General features: G+C 45.2%; 1 non-coding gene across 1 annotated transcript; it reads left to right on the top strand.

The window, feature by feature from the left end:
• Window positions 1-15,950: 15,950 nt before the first annotated feature.
• On the top strand, window positions 15,951-16,085 carry LOC136147693 (small nucleolar RNA SNORA69). Its single transcript, XR_010659347.1, has one exon. It is a non-coding gene; the product is annotated as a small nucleolar RNA SNORA69 (small nucleolar RNA).
• Window positions 16,086-18,271: the final 2,186 nt, after the last annotated feature.

Genomic DNA, 18,271 nt, shown 5'->3' on the forward strand with positions numbered 1-18,271 from the left:
TAGTTACTATGGTGGTTGTTCAGTTGCTCAGTCATGTTCAGCTCTTTGCAACCCCATGGACTGAAGCATGCCAGGCTTCTCTGTCTTTCACTATCTCCCAGAATTTGTTCAAACTCATGTCCATGGGGTCAGTTATGCCATCCAACCATCTTGTCCTCTGTCATCCCCTTCTCCTCCTGCCTTCAATCTTTCCTAGCATCAGGATCTTTTCCAATGAGTCGGCTCTTCGCATCAGGTGGCCAAGGTATTGGAGCTTCAGCATCAGTCTTTCCAATGAATATTCAGAGTTGATTTCCTTTAGGATGGACTGGCTTGATCTCCTTGAAGTCCAAGGGACTCTCACAAGTCTTCTCCAGCACCTCAGTTTGAAAGCATCAGTGGTTACTATGAGGAGAAGTAATTTTGGGGCAAGATCAAAATGCAGCCATCTCTGGGGGTGCACACATGGATGAAGTAGCTCAGTCTTCAGTTTGAAAGCACGATGTCTGAGTCTGCTGGAGCTGCTCTCACATAATATCATGCATGGTGTGTCTTAATCAACAGATATTTATCTCCTCACACTCTGGAGACTGAGAAGTCCAAGATCAATTTGGCTTGGCTAATTTGGTTTCTGGTGAGAGCTCTCTTCCTGCCTTGCAGACTGCCACCTTCTCACCTCGTCCTCAAATGGCAGCTCTTGGCAGTCTCTTCTTAGAAGGGCACTAATCCTATCAGGTTAGCACCCCACCCTTAAGACCTCATTTATCCTTAATTACCTCCTAAAGGTTCTATCTGCAAATATTATCACGTTGGGGTTTAGAGTTTCCACATATGAATTTTGAGGGGACATGATTCAGTCCATAGCATATGTGGTTGCTGTTGACAGCACTGGCATCCAGAACGCATCCTAGCCTGTCCTGAAGGTTGACAGGCGGGGACTCCACCACATGAGCCTTCAGCACCTTTCAGAACCGGTCCTAAAGGAAAATCAGGGCACTTTTCTTTCTAGGTGACCTGAGTTAGAGAACTATAGCCCAGTGGTTCTCAACTGGTGGATATTGTTCCCCTAAGGGTATTTGGCAAAGAGAAGTTTTTTGGTTCTCATGACTGGGAAGAGGAGTATTCCTGAGGCTGGTGAATCTGCTAAATTCCCTGTAATACACAGGACAGCTCTCCCTCCCTGCAAAGGGGGAGCAAAGGATGATCAGGTGCCAGATGCCAAGAGTGCTCAAGCTAGGAAGCCCTTCTTTCTTTATGAAAGTAAGAAGCAAAGGTTTAGCACCGGGAGGAAAATGTCGAGAACTGACTTGCATTGATCACCATGGACTTGCTCTGTGTTACATTCCTCATGGATTAACGTGAGCCATGTTCAGTTGGCATGATGGTGGGTGTCATCCCCATTTACAGATGACACAGTTAGGCTCAGAGAGGTTAAGTAACTTGTCCAGAGTTGTACCGGTAACACATCCGAACAAAAATGTATCTTGTTTCAGAGCCCACACCATTTCCACTGGATGTTTCCTACAGGCAGTGGGACCTTGATCACTTCCTGAGAAAGTTTGTTATATGAAGACCTCATTAATCTAGAATCTGAAAATTTGACTAGGCTGAGGCTAATGTTTCCTATTGCATCATCTACTGAGCAAAGATTGGCCCTGCGGAGATAAGTCGGCAGGTGGCCATGGGGGACTCTTTCGGGGACTGCTGTTTTTAAAGTGGCAGTTGTTGCTTAGCAGGACATCGATGGCAGCCGTGTCCCTGTTACTCAGCTGTGTCACCTTGAAAGTGCTAGCTTCCCAGCACCCTGGCTTCTCAGGGAGGTGGCCGCCCCACCTGGGTCTGCTGTTAATGCCTGCAACCCACATTTACTGAGCACCTGATTTGTGGCTGCTGCATCCTGGGGCCTGGGGATAATCCTAATAAGACCCACTGGAAAGGTTCAGAGTCTACTTAAGGTGAGACCTAAAACAAAGAGTTTTGATACTCTGTGTGAAGTTCCACTACTGCGGCGTGGGTTGAGATGCGCGTATCACTTGGTAGGTGGCAGGAGATGGCAGAGGGGACGGTGGGCATCCCGTGGGGGGAATAAGCACAAGGAAAGTCTCCCTGAGGGATTGAAGCTGATCTGGGCTTGCTCCAGGGTGAGTGGAAGTTTATCGAGAGTGGGCCTGGGTAATAAGGGCGGAGCAGACAGAGGAAGCTAAGGGGTGAAGCCTTGTGACCAGACACTGGGGTGTTCTCAGGGGACAGTGAATATTTGTTCATAGACTGATATCTGAGCCCCTGCTGGGCACTGCACAGCGATGACTGAGAGAGAAAAGCAAGATTTGATCAGAGCCAGAATGCTACAAGGAAGAGAACAGAAGAGTCTTAAGGTAGAGACACAGGGATATTAGAAGGTGGATGGAATTGCATTCAAGACCATGTGGCCAATGTCAAGTTATGTGACCAGCAAATTCCGGCGCTAGATTCTCCCCTTCCCCTGCCTCAAGCCACTGCCCACACATGTTATTTCGGCAGTAGGGCCCATCTTTGTTGCTAACATTCCTGGGCAAAGGTCAGCATGGCACAGGAAGGGTCACCTGGAAGGAGGCAGTCCTCCTGCCTCTCCATTTTCTGTGCTGATCATTGTGGATAGGAGGGGCCCACCCTAGTGTCGACCAGCCTCTCAAAGGCTCCCTGAAGCTCCACCCTGGAGACGGGACATGCTGCGCTTCCCACCAGACACAGGCTGTTTCTCTGACTAAGGCACCACTGGGAAAATCCCACTTCCTTCCTGGGGATGGTGCATATCCAGGGTCACAGTGAAGTGAAGTCACTGGGAAGGTGCAGACCCGCTCTGCACTGGTATTTCCCATGGGGTGAGCCTGGGCAGAGCATCTTCTCATGGGGAAGACTCCTGGGGTAGGGAGGGGAGGACGCTGGGTACCCACCTGGGCTGTGTCGGGAGGCAGGGCCATTAAAGCACCGTCTCCAATATCCGGGGTTGCCTTGCCATCGGATGATCAGCTGGGTGAGAAGTGAGCAAGTGAGAGAGGAGGGAAACCATCCGGGTGAGTGGGTTGGGAGGGCTGGGAACCCAGGAAGAGCCTCGTCCTAAGTCGTGTCCCAGACCTTGGATTCCCCTGTGCATGTGATCAGGGGGCGCCCGAGAGTGTTGGGTGGTGAGTGACAAGTGCAATTTGCACTTTAGAAAGGTTCCCTCTGGGGACAGTTGAGAAGCTGACTGGCTAGAAGAGGGACATAGATGTTGTGACCGTCTCAGAGGTGATGGTATTGGGACCAAGTAGAATCCAAGTGTCCCCAAGTGGGCCAAGCAAGTGGATGTTGGTTCTGTCATGAGATAGAGAATTTGGAAATTCCCCAGGCTTGCTGGGGAAAGATCAGGAGTTGGGTTTTGAAGATGCTGGGTGTGGAGAGCCAGGTCAGCCTCTGGAAATCCAGGTCTGACGCTCTGGAAGCCTGGACAGGGTAGAGGACAGAGTGGGTGAGTTGTGGGTGGCGGGGCGGTGACACCCCAGACATGGGGACAGAGAGAGAAAGCAGAGGACAGAATCCAGGCAGATCCCAGCTTCTAACAAGCAGATCGAGGCAAGTGTTCCACGAAGGTGACTGGGAAGGGGCAGCCCACAAGGCGGACGGGAAGAGAGGGTGCAACCACCTTTGAGAAGAGTTTGTTCCTTTTCATGGCAAAATTGAAGCTTGGAGAGTTAGATGATTCCCTCTGGTCACCAGCTTTTCCGTGGAAGAGAAGGGAGGCCTTAGGGACAGATCCATCAACCAACCCCTCAGTTTAGATTCATCGGGCATGCTTGCAAGAGCCATGTTTACGAGAGTGATGGATTTGCTTCTTTTTCATACCATACTACTATGTATTTTTCCATTAGAAAGAACATAAATGCAATGCAGAAAATTTGGACAATAAATGAAAGGGAAAATTATCAGCCATAATCCTTTTCTTTTAAACCAGTTGCTGTTTGTATTTTGGTATGACTTTTATGATGGTGTTTCTTTTTTCTGATTTATAGTCCAAATTTCTAAACCTAATATTGTAACCAATGGTTCAGATTTTGCACAATCTCCATAATCATCCTTTTTTTAATGGTCACATAACAATCCATCCTGTGAATGTGTCACTTAAATGAACATTATTCCAATTTTGAACAGCTAGATTGTTTTCCTTTTTGTCATGGCTGTTTTGTGTAATATTTTTGCACTGTATTGAACACTTCTCTGAATTAAAGATTATTTCCTCATGAAAGTTTCACAGTCAATATTTTTATTGTTCTTAATACATATTGCCAAATTGCTTCATGAGAGGGCTTTACAAGTAATTATCCAGCAAATGTGTGATTGAAGATGTTTATTTTTTAATTCTTGATTTCTTCATGGGAATCACTCAGCTCAGTGAGATGGGAGTCAGAGGCAAGAATGCCACCTCTGGGCTGCATAGTGGCTTCAGGGCAACATTTAAAGCAAGTTGGGATGTAGACAAGCTCAACTTGATCTTTCAGCCCAAACTTCACTGTTAAGTGGCAGCATTTGCAAAGATATAGAAGAGGCCAAAAGGGGCTGGGTGGGGTTGGGGGTGGGCAAGCAGGAGGAAGCAAGTGGAGGAGGAAATCCCGACGGTGTGTAACCAACAAGGAGGCACGAGAGGGTGAGGCAGGCAGCAAGCAGACACGTGGGACCCCTCAGTCACCTTTGCCCACTTTTAAACTCCTCGGAGGAATTACCACTGGAAACTGGACCCTTTGCATTCTTGGGGGACTAATTTATGGGCCTAGCTGAGGATCCCACCACATCCTCTAGGGAGCCATGAATTCTGAAGGCGCCTCTCACACTCTGCCCAGTGGCAGGTAGAGAGTGGGACCCTGACAGCCCCGTGCATGGCTCTTGGGAGGGCTAAGCCTGGCCACCGCTAATGAGTCCCAGGCTAGCGTCTTAGATGTCAGGGCTGTGCGCACATGGCCAGCTGAGGGGGCTAAATGCCACTCCTCTGTGTGCATGTTCTCATTTCTTTGGCCTCTTAGAGATCCTTAGAAAGATAGTAGTAATAGAGTTAAAGTGATGGGAAGGGGTTGTGCCAGGTTTCAGTCAGAGATACTGCACCAGCAAGACCTAAATTCTGCATCGCCTGGGAAAGAATGGACGGTGACTTTCTGGTCCTTGTCCTTGCCACCCTCCCTGACCCACCAAGCAGGAGTTAGTGGGTGGGAAAGGTTTTCAGGTCCAACTTGCCTCCTGTGTGTTTTTAAATCCCCAAAGGTTCAGATAAGGCCTCTGCATTCCCAGTGGAGTGAAGGAAAAAACACCACACAATTGCCACTTCCTCGAGAAGCCTTAAGACAACAAAGCGCTCATTAATAGAAGAAATATACGGAGGCAGACACCTTTATTATTGTTTAGTCTTTTGACAGGGCTGGAATGAGAAGAGTTATGTGATGGAGGCAGTGGGGGGCAGCCCTCCCTCCGTTTAACTTGCTGTGTGCTACAATCAGGTGTAATTACCTGTAAGTGTAATCACAGAGGAGACAAATGGCATTTGAAGCTGTGGTCTTAAAGAGGCGAGTTAATTTCCGACTTTGACCAGAACTATGTTAATTAGCCTCACGCTCCGTCTTTCTCTGAATGGAGGCTCCTTGCCCAGCACTGAGTGTGGCCTGCCTCTCCTGCCCCTGTGAGTAATGAAAGGACATCGTGTGCCAACCGAATCGGGGCCGCTGTATTAATAAGGCTACCTTCTTGTCCATTTATCATCAATTAAAGGTGCGCTAGTTTGTAAAGTAACCCCACCTTCGGCCTGGCCGCCCAGAACGACTCCTCATTTATTTTCTGCCTGGTTTCGGTTGGAGTTAGACCCACCTTGCAGCTCGGAGGTGACAGCCAGGATGAAAAAGTACACTAATTGAGACATCTCGAGGGAGAAATATAAGAAAACTGAAACGGTAATTAGAATGAGAGGATTTCAAGCTGGGTGAGGAAAATCGGATAGAAAGAAGTGCATACCAGGGGCTGTTACAAATGGGGATGGAAGTACTGAGGGGGGAAAAGAGAGGTGGATCTCAGAGTAAATGTAGCCTTTTAACACTCCAGGGAGAGAGGGGGGAGTATAGAAATCTCCTGGGTCAGGGGCAGAGGCGTTTAGGAAGTGCAGCCTGGCATGCAGGATGGAAGACAAGGCAGGTAGGAAGACCCACCAGCACCTCTCCAGGGTTTACACGGACACTGACATTCTGGGCAGAGGGAGACGCTGCATCTCTGATAGGGAACGTGGCTCTGAAATTAAAATATGATTTCAAGTGCTCCCAACCTTTTGGGCAAAAGTGGTGAAGGCAGCATCAGGGATATTTCCTGTGATTTGGAAATGAGTTCCTCGGCTTCTGTCTTGAGCATCTGCACTTAGATGCCCTTAAAGTTGGGAGGTCTGCATAGGATTTGGAGGATGCGACCACGAGGCCAAAAAGTAGCAAAGACAGACATTTCCCTCCATGTCACATCTTGGAAAAGTTGAGTGGGGACACATTTTTTTGGGTCACAGATCTGGATTCCAGTTGATCACTTTCTTCCTTTCTTTCTTCATTAATTCCCAGAAACCAGATGCAAATGGGCAATCTTAAGAAATGATCCTCTAGGTGTGAAGATAGTTTTGAGTGGCTGGTTCCTATGTTAGCTTAATGGATTAGAAATCCCCAGTCAACGTCTACCAGATGCATAAGCTGAGAGAACACGGCAGAGGGAATTTGGCCCAGCGTTCTCATCTAGCCGATAAAGCCTTGACGTCCGTCCAGAATGCAGTTCCATGGCAATGCATGGACCGCCCCTCCCCCACCTCCCACCCCAGGCTGGAAGAGAGGGAAACTGTCTCATGGCCCAGCCCACACTGGGGACCTTGTTGAGTGTCTTGCAGACTCAGGTTGGACATTTTCAGCAGCAGGAGCCTCAGGAGGCGTTGTTCCATCATCGCACACCTGCACTTCTCTCTACCGAGTAGACAACCTGCATTGTCATATGCGCCCTTCAGATACGTGTGAAAAGTGGCTGAGACTTTCCCGCCTTGTGTCCAGACTATGTGGGCATAGTTCCTTTAACGTTCTTGGGAGAACATGGTTTTGAGCTCTCCAGCTTCACCATCATCTTGGTGTATCTCCCAACATAAATGCTGGTGTGTGACCTGACTGGCACAGAAAGGGTCTATCACCTCCTTTGTCACAGAATACATACCTCTTTTGATGCATTCCAAGAGCATCTTGATTTCTTATCCAGGTATATCACACTAAACGTCATTATCAATTTCTTCCTTTCCTTCTTTCTCTCTTTTGCTGCACCGAGTCTTAGTTGTGGGATATCCAATCTTCAAACTTTGTTGCAGCATGAAGGATCTTTAGTCTGTTCCCTTTAAGTTGAGTCCTGTGACGTGCTGGGAACTGGGAGTGGTGAGATGAGCAAGACAAACACGCCTCCTCCTGCACAGAGTTTGCGGTGTGGTGAGGAAGATCAGGTGGGTGGAGGGTTTGGTCATGCGGGTGACGGAAGGAGAGGTCTGGGCGATGATGGGATTGCAGGGCATGGGCTTGGACCAGGTTCAGTGGAGGTGGAAACCCCCTGAGCAGCAGATGTTCCAGCTGAGACCTGGAGGCGGTGCAGGTCTGCCTCTCGGGTGAAGAGGGGTGGTACTGAGGTGTGGCAGGTGTTGCTGGAGAGGGACAGCATGTGCAAAGGCCCAGAGGTGAGGGAGGGTGGGGTGCGCTGCATGAATCACCCTGGGCAGACGTGACTGGACCAAAGGGAGTAGGAGCTAGGATGAGGGAGAGACGGGAGCCAGACCGTTCTCGGGAGGGCCTGGAGTTCAGACAAGGATTCTGCCTTCTGCTGAGGCTGGGGAGGCCCTTATAAGCAGGAAGACACATGATTAGACTTTCAGTTCACTTACATGAGCAACCCTTGAGCCTTTTTCATACTTCTTCCTGGGAGACCCCGTTCCTTCCCGCATTTCCCTCCTTAGGGAAAGTGTTTCCCTCCTTAGGATTGTGTCCTGGTTTTTTACATTCCCACAAAGAACTTCATATTCATCCATATTTTAGACTCTATTGTATGCAGTCACGACCATCTGTCCATACAGATGTCTGTCCATACAGACAGACATTTATTTTTGGATTTTGGTTCTGTTCACTTTATATATTTCCTCTCCCTCCCAGTTCAGTTCAATTTTGCTAAGCAAAATTTCCTCCTCTGGCTGATTCAGGTCGATGAGGATTTTGAACCAGATAGAGCCCCGTGACACTGTGCTGTCATCCAGACTGACGTAGATTCATTCACGGGCACAAGCTGGGTCCCCAGTGAAACGTCCCTTGAATTCGCCTGGTAGCACTGACATCAGTCCATGCCTTCCGCTTTCCACCACCTGCGAGGGTGCAGGGGCTGACGGCCATTGGGCATGGAGCCCCCAGGCCAATCCCGACAGTGTGGGGATCTCACCTGCAACCACTTAGCCCCCCTTACAGACCTTTTCCTGAGGGGCTTATGAGAAAGGTTAATTCCCATAAGTCCTGTCTTAACCGTGGCTGAGAAAGCGAGGGCCAGGTGACGGCCCCACGGCCACCATCAGGAGAGTGAAGGGACCTTCAGTGGGAGTGACTCTGAAACCTACAAAGCATCCAGAAGCCAGAATCTGACTTTCCTTCCGAACATTTTTAGAAGAGAATGCTAACACTCTGACTCAGTTGTCAGATGGCCCACATGTTTATTCTTGTTTACACCTGAGGCAATTTATCGTTGTTGCTGTTGCTAAGTCATGTCCGACTCTCTGTGACCCCAGGGACTGCAGCACGCCAGGCTTGCCTGTCCTTCACTCTCTCCCTGAGTTTGCTGAAACTCGCGTCCATTGAGTCGGTGATGCTGTCCAACCATCTCATCCTCTGTCGCCCTCTTCTCCTCCTGCCTTCAATCTTCCCGTGATGTGAAACAGTTTGGGACTTTCTAATTATTACTCTGGAAAGCTGACTAAATTCTTCTCAGCAAGTACTGTGCCCCTGAGTGCTGAGTGGGCTGGTTCTGTTATTAACCCTGGGTCCCACTCACATTCACGCTCTCACTGGGCCTCCAGGACTGTCCCGGTCACTCTGAGAGCTCTGCTTTTTGTCAACCTGGTAGATGTGTCTGCTAAGCTGCTTTGGGTCCACCTCCTATGCAACTCTGGGTTAGCATGACCTCTGCTTTCTTGGTATTTTCTCTGCCCAGAATCGAGAATCCTTAGTATCTCCACCCAGTTATATAGCAGCTGTCCTCAGACTCAAGGTGTCAAGAGATATTCCTGAAACATATGGTGTCTTGCTTCCCTCCAGTGGGTACTTCCTGCCAATACGTGTCCTGCACTCAGTCATGTCTGACTCTGTGCGACCTCATGAAATGTAGCCTGCCAGGCTCCTCTGTCCATGGGATTCTCCAGGCAAGGATACTGGAGTGGGTTGCCATGCCCTCCTCCAAGGGATCTTCCCGACCCAGGGATTGAACCTGGGTGTCTTGCATTGCAGGCAGATGCTTTACCCTCTGAGCCACCGGGGAAGACCAATACCTGCCCTGGGCCCTGTCATCAGCTTGACGGGCTCACTCTGGGACCTCTGCTAGAGCACCAGAAGGCCGTTTGCACAGACTGAGCCCCGGCTCCCTCCCAGGACACGCATGCTCCCCTTGGGAAGACTGGCCAAAGCACCTGCATTGTTGAGATGTCACGGCTCCAGTCGCCTCCCTCCACTGACTCTTCCTACTTGGTCCTGGTGGCATCAGAAGATGGCTCTTTTACCCTTTTGTGCCTGCTTCAAGTGCAGAACCCTTTTCTGAATTGCAACTGCCAATTAGCATGCCTTCCTGTTAATAACCATAGTAATGGCACGACGGATTTCACTGATGAGGCAGAAACAGTTATCAAGGCAGCATATTTGAGTGAGAATGGGTAATTTTATAAAGCCAAAAGACATGACTTTATGAAGGTTGAAAATTCAAAGCAAGCACCACTTGGATGGCATGGCGTTGAATTAGCTAATTATAGTGTTTTATATCTGCGTTTGATCATTATTAAAAAAAAAGTTTCTCCCTTCCCCCCAACACACACACAAAAGCAGACAAAATCCTATCAAACAAGTTTCTCTTTGAATTTAAAATTACTCTTGGGGCTGGGAGGTTTCTGAATCACAAATGAAAATTTGGACATCAAAGAGATTTTTCTCCCTCTTCTAAGGGAAGAAGAGCTTTTTGTTACCAACTATATAAGAAGAGGGGAAAAGAAGATATAGATTTGAAAGTAAATTTTCATCAAGGTAATGAGAGAGTGGAGAACACAAAATTCTTATGTGTAGACAAATTCGAATGTTGCTTTAATGAGATAAAATGTGGCCGTAAGATAGAGACTGAGGCGAGTATAGCATTTAACATGTACCTTACCATACGCAAAATAGATGGCCAGTGCGAGTTTGGTGCATGAAGCAGGGCACCCGGAGCCTGCGCTCTGGGACAACCCAGAGGGATGGCCTGGAGTGAGTTGGAGGGGTTTCAGGGTCAGGGGGTACCTGTGTACCTGTGGCCGATTCATGTTGACGTGTGGCAAAGACCAACACAGTATTGTAAAGTGGCTAGAGCTGTATCCTGGCCCTCCCACTTCCAGATGCAGGCTGGTCATGGCACCTGTCAGAATCCACACTCCTGAAACCAACAGAGTGGCTTCTGGGCAGGACAGAGAGTGCTCCCTCCTGGGAGTCACCACGCTGCTGTCCTGGGAGCAAGTCACTCGCTGCGCAACTGGGTGTGGGCATCCCAGGCGGCACTAGTGGTGAAGAGCCCGTCTGCCAGTGCACGAGATGTAGGAGATGAGGGTTCGATCCCTGGGTTGGGAAGATCCCTTGGAGAAGGAAATGGCAACCCACTCCGGTATTCATGCCTGGAGAATCCCATGGATGGAGGAGGGTGGCAGGCTACAGTCCATGAGGTCGCAAAGCACTGGACATGACTGAAGTGTCTTAGCACATATATGTGTGTGTGTATTATGTATTTGTGTGTGTGTGTGTATGTGTGTGTATATATATATATATATATATATATATATATATATAAAGAGCATTAAAATGTAAGTACTGCATGGGGTTTTTTCTTTTAATTTCTTAATTGGAACTTGTTTTTCAATAGAAAGGGAAGAAAATCATATACTTACATTTTAATGTTCTTTGAATTTCTGAGGTCATTTGAAAATATGGTCTGGCTTTTCTCTTGAGAATATGTTGCTTACTAAGTTAAATAGACTAGAATAGTTGAGCCGGGCGAGTGATTTAGTGATTGATTTTCATTTAGTGATTTAGTGATTGATTGACTTAGTGATTGATTTTCATTTTCTTAGGTTATAAATTTAGTGATTCATTTTCATTTTCTTAGGTTATACATTAAATTTTACAAGACATTGGCATAGTTTTGGGCAGAAGTCTGCACCGAAGTGGAAGGATAACAAAGATGTGGTGATAAACGGCTGGACTGGGCACGTCCCCTGGGCCGGCTCCACTGTATTGGTGACAGGACGGGGGAGCCCCGGGCAGTCTAGCTTTAGGGCCCCCTGCCATGGCTCTTTCTCCATCTGCTCCTTACTAGGAGGGAAGGTAGGGGAAGGAGGGGGGATGGGGAGGAATGATGTGGCTTCTGCTTCTTTCCAGTCCTGTTTCAATTTCCTCCCTCTCTTAAGCTTCTTCCTTGTGGCCACAAGGGGGCCAGATGGGGCTGGAGGAGGACTGTCCTCCCGTTTTCAGGTAGAGATGCTCCCTGAGTAAGCTCGCTCCAGGTCTGGGTCACTGACTTCCAACTGCTTCAAGCCTAGGGGGCAGAAAGCCATTTAACTTTAGTGTATGTAGCTCCAGCCACATAGGATCAGTTGTTCTAGGAGAAAGTCAGTTATTCAGAAGCGTGTACAGTTCAGCTCAGTTCAGTCGTTCAGTCGGTTCCGATTCTTTGGGCCCCATGGGCTGCAGCACATCAGGCTACCTTGTCCTTCTTCAACTTCCAGAGTTTACTCAAACTCATGTCCATTGAGTCAGTGATACCATCTAACCATCTCATTCTCTGTCGTCCCCTTCTCCTCCTGCCCTCAATCTTTCCCAGCATCAGGGTCTTTTCAAATGAGTCAGTTCTTTGCATTAGGTGGAAAAGTATTGGAGTTTTAACTTCAGCATTAGTCCTTCCAATGAACACCCAGGACTGATCTCCCTTAGGATGGACTGGCTGGATCTCCTTGCAGTCCAAGGGAATCTCAAGGGCTGTTTCCAACACCACAGTTCAAAAGCATCACCTCTTCGGCACTCAGCTTTCTTTATAGTCCAGCTCTCACATGCAGGTACTCTTTACTACTGATAGCAAAGGATATTTTTCTTTTCTATAACGGAAACAGCGTAAAGAGTTATAAATTTCTTTCCTGTTATATATTTCGAAGTTAATCTGGGATTGAGTTTTGCTGTTGCTGTTGTCATCTTTTATTTAAATTCGTTTTTATTGGAATATAGTTGATATGCAGCGTGTTGGATTCTGCTGTACCACAAAGTGAATCAGTTACGTGGATGCATACAGCCACTCTTGTTTTAGATTCTGCTCCCCTGTAGGTCACGGCAGAATCCTGAATAGAGTTCCGTGCGCTGCACAGTATGTTCTGATTCGTTATCTATATCCTATTTAGTGTATTTCTGCCAATCCCAGTCTCCCACTTTATCCCTCCTTCCCATTCACTCTGGGGAATCATAACTTTGTTTTCTACATCTGTGACTCTATTTCTGTTTTGTAAGTAGGTTCATTTGTATCATTATTTTTCAGATTGCACATATGAGTGGTACCCTATGATATTTGTCTTCCTCAATCTGACTGACTTCATTCTGTGTGACAATCTCTAGGCCTATCTGTATCACTGCAAACGGCATTATTTTCTCCTTTTTTACTGCTAAGTAATATTGTATATATGCACCACATCTTCTTTGCCCATTCCTCCGTCAGTGGACTTTTAGGTTGCTTCCGTGTCCTGGCTGCTGTATATTCTGCTGCAGTGAACACTGGGGCACATGTATCCTCTCATATGGTTTTCTCCAGATATATGTTTAAGGGTGGGATTGCTGGATCATATGGTAGCTTCATTTTTAGTTTTTAAAGGAAACTCCCTACCGTTCTCCATAGTGGCTGTATCCTTTTACATTCCCACCAACAATATACGAAGGTTCCCTTTTCTCCACACTCTCTGGCATTTATCATTCATAGATTTTGATTATGGCCATTCTGACTGGTGTGAGGTGATACCTCATTGTAGTTTTGATTTGCATTTCTCTACTAACTAGTGATGTTGAGCTTCTTTTCAAGTGCCTCTCGACCATCATTATGTCTTCTTGGGAGAAAGGGCTATTTAGATCTTTTGCCCATTTTTTGATTGGGTTGTTTCTTTTTCTTTTTTTTTTTTTTTTTGATATTGAGCTTCATGAACTGTTTGTACATTTTGCAGATTAATCCCTTGTTGGTTGCTTCATTTGCAAATATTTTATTCCATTCTGTGTGTTTTCTTTTCAGTATTGTTCCTTTAGTGCAGCTAAGGCTTCAAATTTTGGTGGTAGTAGATTGCTCTTACTTTGTGTTTAGAGTTGGGGTTTGAGTGTTGAACGTATTTTCCCAGTCTTTCTGCTTCCGAATTAGCTACAAGTTATCTCTGCACGCCTGAAGCATGGTGGGAGGGTGAAAGGCAGTTTCCTAAACTTTTCTTTGTATTCTGTGATATGCTGGAACAGTCTCATGCAGGCTCATGAGAGCCAGCTCGGCACTTCTCTCTTCAACTCGGTGTTCAGCGATGTCATAGATCATAGTTTGAAATAAGACATTGTCGCCATGCTTGCATCAAGGAAATTGGCCACATTTCTGACAAATCTGCAAACAAATTTCTTGTAAAACTGCAAGTCTAGACTTTCTATCCCAGAAAACTGGTGTTTAAACTTTTACCAACACACTATCGCTTGTATTTAGTCTTTAGTAGGCAAGCATGATGATCCTTCCTCAGTGGCAAAAACCAAAACAAACAGCTCCTTTCTCCCCAAAAAACAAACAAATGAAAAAATAAAACCTTCCATTTAGGGTTGGCACTGTGGTAAGAGAATCTGCCTGCTAATGCAGGAGACACAAGAGACCACACAAGGGACCAGGGTTTGGTCCCTGGGTTGGGAAGATCTCTTGGAGAAGGAAATGGCAACCCACTATTCCAGTGTTCTTGCCTGGAAAATTCCATGGACAGAAGACCCTGGTGGGCTACAGTCCGTGGGGTCGCAGAGTCGGGCGTGATTGAGCATGCAGCCTGTTGTATCAGTATAAGGTCTTCCTAACCGTAATACTATTTCCTGCTCCTCCTGGGGGTAGAGGGCTTGATTCTACCATTCCTCCAGCAGCAAGGGGTTTTTGCCTGTGCTTTGGAAAGAGTTTTCTATCTTTTCTCCCAAAGCAGACAAATCTTGCTTCTATTTATCTCCCAGAGCTATGGATCTTTGTCTGTGCCCTTGTGAGTCAAAGGCCGTATGCCCCTTTCCCAGTGGCTGAGGTTTTTGATTCACAGGAGAGGAAGGTGTGAGAATGAAGATGAGGTTTCCACCTGTTCTCTTGTTTCCTTTGATCACCTCCTGATGCCTGTGCCCCCTGCGTGCTACCGAGGGAGTTTTTCCCCCAAGTCTCCTGTCCAACACCCAATCTTTCTCATCAGAAGCTGGTGGAGGAGAGGTGTGAGCACCTGCAAACTTCCTTTATGGCTGAAGCCCCCAGTCATTCCACAGTGACCTACTGGTCCATACTTGCCTTTAAGAATTCATTAAAATTTATTCAGTTTCTTTCTTTCAGGCTTGTGTGGCGCCCACTTCTTTTTTCCAGGTAATGTCAAATATGAACAGTTCACAAGTCTCTTGGAAGGACCAGTCACTCATGAAAAATGGGTCACTTGGTTGCCTAGTGACCACAGTTTAATGATGGGTTCAAGAAGTAAGTTATGCTTTTGTAGATTATTCAAATTTCCCTTGTTATTATTGTGGGAGTAATATTTTTTGCAGTTTTCTAAACCCTAACAGATATCTTTAAACTTGTTTATTTTAAAAAAATCTTTAGTTTTCAAGGCATAATTTATGTACAATAAAATACACACATTTAAAGAATTTGAGTTTGACATATGTGAAATAATTCTCATATCAACATAATGACCATATTACTGAAGTTTCCTTGAATCCTCTGTAAAGTATCTCCCCCTAGCCTCCTCATAACCCCATACCCTAGCAATAACTGATCTATTTCTGATCTTAAATAATTTTTTGGTGAAAGAAATAGATTGCAAAGTTTACCTTTTAGAGCCACAGTTGACCATTTATAGTTAACAGAGACAAATTGTAACATGATCCTGTTGCTCTTGACTAATAAACAGTTCACAGTATATATGATTCATCATGAGTTAGGTATGATTTTGTGTGACCTGAATATAGCTATACTCTACTCAATAAGATGAGTCCTCTGTCCAGAGGCTTGGATGTTAGATTATGTCACATTGCTGTAAGCTTTTCTAAATGCTTCCTCTCAATTTTTATAATTATCATGGGTCAGTAATAAACAGTTTATGGATTACATTGTCAATAGATTATACGTTGAGTAGCACTGCTATAGACTTTCAAGTCTGTATTTTGCTGATTACATTTTTGTATTGTTGTTTAACATCTTCTACTGTAGCCACTCCCCACACCCCTGCCGAACTGATAATCCTGGAGGCTTCATTTGATACAAATTTGTTTTTCAAAAGTATTTTTCAGTGGTGATGTGTATTTCCATTAGGGTTTATAGAATGACTGGTTTTCTTTCTTTCTGTGATTTTATCAGGCCACAAATGATTGCTACTTAGATCATCAGAAGTTGAAAAATCATGTCCTTCTAATTTTATTGTTAAAATTTTTTAAGCAGGTTGCAGTTACAGTGCTTTCTTTTGTGTAAGTACTGACATTATCCTGCTGAAAGAAAACCTGTGTTGATTGTTTTTTGATTTTGCCATTTATGTGGGGTAAAATCATGACGGATTGACATGAACAGTTGATGGAAAAAAGAAAAAAAAAAACTTTTTTAGCAGGTTGAGTACCTCTGTAAAATGGTACTTCCCCTTATCAATTATTAGAATAACTTTCCATATTATTCTTTTGGAAAGTTGGATAAATACCTGATTCTTTCCTTTTATTTCCTAAGTTTGAAAACAATGATTTAATGAAGAAACATCCTCCAAAGATGGCCAGTAAGTTTTAAAAAAAGAATTATTACTATGAGCTCATATTAATGCATTTGATAGGTTATAATTCATTGCACCTTTTGTTCTCAAATTGTATCTCCTTTGGCCAGTGGAAGGTCCTTAAGCTGACTTCTGAATCCTTTGACAGAATTCTATTGGTGTTTGAGTGTTTTTTTAACTTTTGGATACAAAAAATTCTAGATTCATTTTGTCCATTTCCTGCTCCAGACTTGGCATTAGGACCCTGGTTTATTTTTTAATGGAAAGTGATATTTAGAGACCACAACCTGGATGCTAAGTGACCTACATTAATAATGATTAGGGCATCTAAAATAATTTTAAGGGAAAGTTAATCACTTTCCAACTGACAGACAATGACTGCTCAATTTTTAACTTCAAGTCTTTACACATACCCCTTAGTTGCCGAATGTCTGTTTTCAGACTTGGTGAGATCAGAAGGGAGAAATCAGCAAAGTAACACATGGTGCCGATACCAGCATAGGGATTCTCATAACTTCTCAGATCATGCTATTCATGTGATGGGTGGGCAGAGGTATGTGGTAGGAACTCAAACCAATAATCCTAATTCAGACTCTAAAACCTGAATCTGGAAAAAAGAGGACAAGGATAGATTCTTCTCAATATGAATTAACCATTGGGGGGACAGATAAAATAAGTTTTATTTTCTTCCCTAGTCTTCTGTAGCCAAGTCCCAAGGCTTTTCCAGATTCCATAAGATTTCCTAATCTGAGGGAAAAAAACTAGAATCTGTCACTGACTTAAATAAACACTGCTGTCGAGTAAATACCATCCATCAATCAGGGAGCCTTGACGTCTCCATGGGCAAAGCGAAAAACTAAAAGTCCGTTGACAAGGTTTTGCTGTTCAAAGTGAAGTGCACAAATAGATCCTAAAAACAAATTAGAAGAGGAGGTGGTATAAGTAGAATCCCACAGAAGGCTATTTTCTGTTGCTTTTTGGGAATAAGAGAGTGAATGCAGTTGTAGGTAGAGCGGTGATTTGATAATGAAATGTTCATAGGTGGTGTTAGGAAATCACATGACTGCCTATTCCTGTGTATGAGTTTGGCATATTTGCATGAAGAAAGATGCTTCTCTGCCTAAACCATGACAATAAATGAGAAAAATGATATTTACTTTACTGGAATGAAAGTATTGTTTTCTCTGCAAAAAACTTTGTGAAAACCATCGTTAATTGTAATTTAATAAATAAATAACAATGAAAAGAAAAAAGGAGTAAACATTAAAAAATAAAAATGCTGTATCTCCTGCTCAGAGAAATGTGATACATTTTATTTAGTGAATGCCTTACATACCTGAGTGTGTCGTTCTTAGCAATGCCCTCTTTCAACAGACTGGAATTTCCTGGCCCTGTTTCTCATCTCCTTCCACTGCAGTTTTTTTCTCTGGTGACATTATCCAGTTCTCTGGCTTTGAATACCTTCTATATGCTTTTGGATCTTAACATCATATTCACAGCCTTGACCTTCATCCCTGTCCTCTGCACTTACATAAGTGAAGTGAAGGTGTTAATTGCTCAGTTGTATCCGACTCTTTCTGACTCTATGTACTGTAGCCCGCCAGGCTCCTCTGTCCAGGGAATTCTCCAGGCAAGAATACTAGAGTGGGTAGCAATTCCCTTCTCCAGGTGATCTTCCTGACCCAGGGACTGAATCCAGGGCTCCTGCATTGCAGGCAGATTCTTTGATCTGAGCCACCAGGGAAACCCCCCAGACTAATAAAACCATTGACCTATTCAACATGCTAAATCTTCCCCGCTCTAGTCTTCTCTGCAGCAAGAAATTGCACCACCATCCACCTAGTTGTTGGGCCAGAGATCTTGGAGTTATCATTATCTTATTTCTTCTTCAAATTACACAGGCCAGTGAGCAAATCCTGCTATTTGTTATCACCTCCACCCCAACTGTTGTCCAAATGACCATGACTTTAGCCAAGGTTTCTGTAGCAGTGTCTGAAT

The sequence above is a fragment of the Muntiacus reevesi genome, chromosome 15 (assembly GCF_963930625.1).
Source record: "Muntiacus reevesi chromosome 15, mMunRee1.1, whole genome shotgun sequence".
Classification (NCBI taxonomy): Eukaryota; Metazoa; Chordata; class Mammalia; order Artiodactyla; family Cervidae; genus Muntiacus; species Muntiacus reevesi.